The following is a 5,719-nucleotide window of genomic DNA, read 5'->3' as shown; positions in this document are numbered from 1 at the left end:
ACTCGAACTCCAATGGGAAGGCCCCGCACAAGTCATTCAAAATCTGTCGGACACAAATTATGTCGTGAGAATTTCAGGCAAGCGGAAACAGCAGCATGTGTACCACAGCAATTTGCTGAAGCCATACAGGCAGCGGGAAGCAATCGTAAGCATGGCTCTTAACTTCCCGGAGGAAATGCCACTCGATTTTCCCGAACTAGGGCCCGTGTCGAGCGAAGAGGACCCCTCCCGGGTCATCGAGGAAATGGTCGAGAAGGCAGACCTAGAGCCTAACCAGAAGTGTGACTTGAGACAACTTCTTCGGGAATTTGAGGACCGGTTTTCCAATAAACCAGGTAGAACCTCCTTCGTGGTTCACGATATAGAGCTGACCTCGGCCCAACCCGTTCGCTCAAAGCCTTACCGTGTGTCGCCGCGTCAGCAGAGCATCATGGAAGCAGAAATAAAGTGCATGATTGAGCTTGATGTAATCGAGGCATGCGAGAGCAATTATACTTCACCATTGATCTTGGTGGAAGTTCCCGGCAAGGACCCCCGACCTTGTATAGACTACCGGAAACTCAACCTAATCACCAGGGATCAAACGTACCCGATACCTCACATTGAGGAACGGATAGAGAGGGTGAGCGGGGCCCGGTTCATTTCAACCTTAGACTTAGTTAGAGGCTATTGGCAGGTGGCTTTGATGGAGCAGGCTAGCAGGTATGCCGCATTCATATCTCCTCTCGGAACGTTCCGACCGAAAGTCTTGAGCTTCGGGTTGAAGAATGCACCCTATTGTTTTTCTGGCCTCATGGACAAGTTGCTTAAGGGAATGGAGAACTTTGCGCTACCCTATCTCGACGACGTAGCGATATTCTCTCGTTCGTGGGCTGAACACGTAGAACATCTTCGCGCCGTCCTTAATAGGCTGAGGGAAGCAGGCCTTACGGTCAAGGCTTCGAAGTGCAAATTAGTCCAGGCAGAGGTGACCTACCTAGGCCACGTGATTGGTCAGGGGCACCGACGGCCTTCCGAGGTCAAGGTAGCCGCGATTCGCGATTTTCCGCAGCCCCGTACTAAGACCGACATCCGCTACTTCTTGGGCGTAGCAGGCTACTACCAGCGATACACATGTACTCGGAGTTAGCCAGCCCCCTCACTGACGCCCTTCGGAAAACTGAGCCCCTTACGATAAAATGGGATGAGAAGAAGGAGCAGGCTTTCAATGATTTGAAAAAAGCGCTGACGAGCCAGCCGGTGCTTACAGCCCCTGACTACGACAAACCTTTCGTCATTCAGTGCGACGCTAGTGATCGAGGCATGGGGGTGGTTTGTGCCAGAAAGGGGAGACGGGTGACGACCACCCCGTGCTTTACGCCAGCCGTAAGCTGACAGTACGCGAGGAGGCATACAGCGCCTCTGAAAAGGAATGCGCGTGCCTCGTGTGGGCAGTTCAAAAGCCAGCTTGCTACATCGCCGGCTCGCATTTTTTTGTTGAAACTGACCACTGTCCCCTCACATGGTTGCAGACAATGTCCGCTAAGAACGGCCGCCTCCGGCGCTGGAGCCTCGCTTTGCAGCAGTACTCATTTGAGGTCCGTTACAAAAAGGGGAAGCTCAATGGCAACGCTGACGGCCTAAGCCGCTGCCCTTAGTGTAGAGATGGCCTCGAGGAATATGGTTTCATATTTTTTTCCTGAACTATGTTTTTATTACCAATATTGAATTCTGCGGTTGGTGTCATTGTGAGTTCCTTTGTTGATGCTTTTTTCATACCAGATTTATTTTTATTCAGTTCATATTCTCATGTTGAGTGTTGCCACATTAGATGGGTTTTAGTCAGTATGTTTGTTTGAATTTAGAAGCAGCCTGGTGGTCTTTCAGGGAATCGTCCTTGCACCCGCTTGCTTTGTAGCTGTGTTTTTTGTGTTTCTCGGAACCTGCGAGGGCACCTGAGAGAGCCATGAAGCCCTTCGCGACAGGGAAAGCCAGGAGTGTTCCCGCAAGTGTCTGTGCCCTGATTCTGACCGTTTAGTCGTGTTAAGACAATGGGTTACCCTCTGGGAGGACTGATTGAGGTGTTTGTGTGCCGTCCCGAAGTCTCTACCTGGGACAAGACTCCCTCCTACACGGGCTGGAAACCAATGTCGTCGGGAGCTTCCCGCCGGCCGGAGATGCTGTTACGATCGGCGTATTGACATTACGCCGTCTGCAATGCTATCGGGTTCAGTCACCAACGCTTCCGCCGGCCCATTATCGCAAGTTTTCCTCTCCCCTACGCTCATCGATGGGGAGCGACCCGGCTTTGTATGCGATGACGCGGCGGAGAGGGACGCTTCTGCTGGACACAAGGCGCTTTCCGCGGCTTCGCGCCGGCGAGGCAGGGAGGTAGGGGGATTTACAAAGACGTGCAGCATTGCTTTTCCGGCGGCAATCGTCAGTGGGGGACTGCTTTGTTGTGGTCCGAGACGCTGCTATTCAACGAATACTCCACGCCGGATTATCGACCGGGTCCGGGCGTCCTCCCGGCGCTTCAACCATTGCATCATCAGGAGTCAACTAAACATTAACCTCCGCAAAGTGCCATCTCTTTCTGAGTGTGCGGACGTCAGCTGAGGCGCCTCTGATTGAACCATACTGACGTCAGTCGAGGAAAGGGGGAAACGGGGCGGACCCAACCTGGGTATTGAATCTCGTGCGCGCAGGAGCGCAGAACCCTGTTCACTCAGTCAAACGCCATGTAGATATCTGTACATAAAGTTTCTTTCATCGCCCTACAAGCCCCAATGTTTGCCCCAACTCCGGATCAACGTACGCCACCACCGGTCACGCTACCAGATCCGCAACACCCTGTTTGGCGGCAGGAAATAGTGTTGTCAGGCGGCAAATGTTTTACTTTTATGAGCATGTACGCCTACGACATGCATAGTTAAAGGCGTATTCCATGGCCTTGTTTAACAACCAACACAGTATGAGGTATGGGAACACGCTCGCTCACCGACAGCAGCAAACCATATTTGGAAATTTACACTATCGCACGCGCGATCTAAAGCCTTCGCTGAAAGCCTTCGCTGAAGATGGCATGCCAACAACTAACGAGTGCAAATATATCTATCTTGCACTGAGTAAGACCTTGTTACTTAACTGGTCGTTATTCAGTGCCATAATTTCCAATAGTGGCATCCGATCCACCTTCATTCACCGAGACAATATGTTGATACCCTTCACGCCCTATTGCCTTCACTTTGAATTTTAACCGAATCTTTGACTAGCCATGACTATATCATGATGATAAGGAGTACGCATTTCTTTATTTATTCCACGCGATTCCCCTCATCCAAACCTTTATCTTGATACACAAGAAGCCTTAATGGCGTAACTCTAAATTTTCACCCAATCTATGACTTATCACGACTATCTCATAACTATAACCAGAAAGCATTTTTATATTTGTCCCATGTGATTCCCCTCAACGAGACGCTTAATTTGATACCCCACACACCCTAGCAGGATCATTTGGAATTTTATTCAGATCGGACTAACCATGACCCTCATGACTGTAAGCAGGGCTCATTATGTATATGCACCACGTGATTCCCCTAATTGAAACTTTAAATTTGATACCCATTTGCTTTAGCGGCCCCACCTTGAATTTTAACCCAATCTATGATTCCCCATGACTATCTCATGATAACAACCACAAAGCCTTTTTTTTACTTGTCCATATTTATTATTTATTTATTTATTTTTATTTGTTCGTCATGATCGCAAATTTCATACTCTACACGCCCAAGCGGGGACACTTCGAATTTTAAGCCAACATAAGACTCGCCATGACTATCTCATGACTATGACCAGGAAAGATTTTTGTATTCGTCCTACGTGATTTCTCTCACTGAGACCAATAATGTGATACTCAAGACATCCTAGTGGCATCAATTTGAATGTTAACCGAAAAAGTTAAACCAAAAACCATGACTATCACATGATATAGCCATACCGCCTTTTTTCCCCCTGTGATTTCCCTCATCGCAACCTTCAGTTTGATGGCCCGCACAATTTCAACCCAATTTATGACCTATTACGATTATGTCTTATGATAATAATCAGGAAGCATTTCTGCATTTGTCCGACGTGATCCCCCATCGAGACCTCTAATTTCATACGCCACACGCCCTAGCGCTAAGAATTTGAATTTTAACCCGATCTATGACTAGCCATGACTAGGTCACAATATAACCATAACGCAATTTGTCCCACGTAATTTCTCTCATCTAGACCTTGAATATAATTCCCCACACGCCCTCATGGCATCGTTTTGAATTTAAACCCAATCTATGACTTATTTTGAGTCTGATGACTATACACAGGAAACATTATTTAAAATTTACGTCTCGTGATTCCCTTAACCGGGGCCTTTAACTTAATACCTTACACGCCTTAGCGACATCTGTTTGAATTTTTACACAATCTATCTCATAATGCGGTCATTATTTTGTCTAAACGGGTGTCGCTTAGTCAGTTCAGTTGAGAACTCATGTGAAACAGCGGAGGGGACAGCAAGAAAGCGCCGCCGTGTGCTTTCCCACCGCCCTCTCCCAGCTTCTTAGAGGATCCATCAGGAGAAAAAGGTGCGATAACCTTTTTTTATAACCTCACCAGTCGATTATTATTCACAGCCCAGCCACTAAATCAGACACCCCCACCAAGCGATCATGCGCATCGCGAATGCTGCCATACCCGCAGCTAACCTGAATTGCGAGCCGAAAGCAGCACATGAAACCTAACCGCCATCCATATCTGCCTGCTAGGCTATTCATATGTACTCAGAACTCAAAATGTACTCAGTACTGAAAATGTAGTCAAACTCAAAATATATTTAAAATTCAAAATGTACTGAGAACTCAAAATATACTCAGTAGTTAGAATGCACTCAAACTCAACATGTACTCAAACTCAAAATGTACTCAGTACTCAAATTGTACTCAAATTCAAAATGTACTCAAACTCAAAATGTACTCAGTACTGAAAATGTACTCAAACTCAAAATATACTCAAAACTCAAAATGTACTCAAAATCAAAATGTACTCAGTACTGAAAAGCTAGTAAAATGCACTCAAACTCAAAATGTACTCGAAACTCAAAATGAACTCAGAACTGATTCGGTCTCAGGCGGGCTCAAACTCACTCAAGCTCAAACTCACCATGCCATACTAGCCTCGCACTCACTCAAACTCTAACTCACGGGTGAGTTTGAGTCCAAATGAGTCTGAGTGAGTTGACTCATGAGTGAGTCCTCCGACCTGTGGGTTTTTGTGAGATTTTGTTTAAGCTGCTACTAAATAAATAAGTTTCGACCTAATGCAACCTAGCAACATTAATAATGTATCTTGTGTGACGTCCCCAAGCATACAACCAATTCCAAACCTTCCAGAGAAAAGGCAAAATCTCGTGGTGGGTTTCATGATACACATTGCACATAACATAGCAGTATTACGCTTGGGTATTTCAAAGTCATTGAATCTAAGCTAATTCAAAGGCCACTGCCTGAAGGCATTTCAACTGGAGAGAAAAGTTGGCCCACGGGTTGCAGGGGCCTCGTAGGTAGGCACTCACACTATCTCAGTAAGCGTGTTTGTGTATCATAAAGTGCAGTAACAAATACGATTTCCATTTACACGAATTTCTTGGAAGCGTTGTCTAGTTCGAACTTCCATTCACTAAAAAAGCAAATAG

Source organism: Haemaphysalis longicornis, unplaced genomic scaffold (assembly GCF_048455015.1).
Source record: "Haemaphysalis longicornis isolate Haplotype H1 unplaced genomic scaffold, Haemaphysalis longicornis Haplotype H1 scaffold_182, whole genome shotgun sequence".
Classification (NCBI taxonomy): Eukaryota; Metazoa; Arthropoda; class Arachnida; order Ixodida; family Ixodidae; genus Haemaphysalis; species Haemaphysalis longicornis.
The sequence above is the reverse complement of the archived record's forward strand: the minus strand, read 5'-3'. Positions refer to the sequence as shown.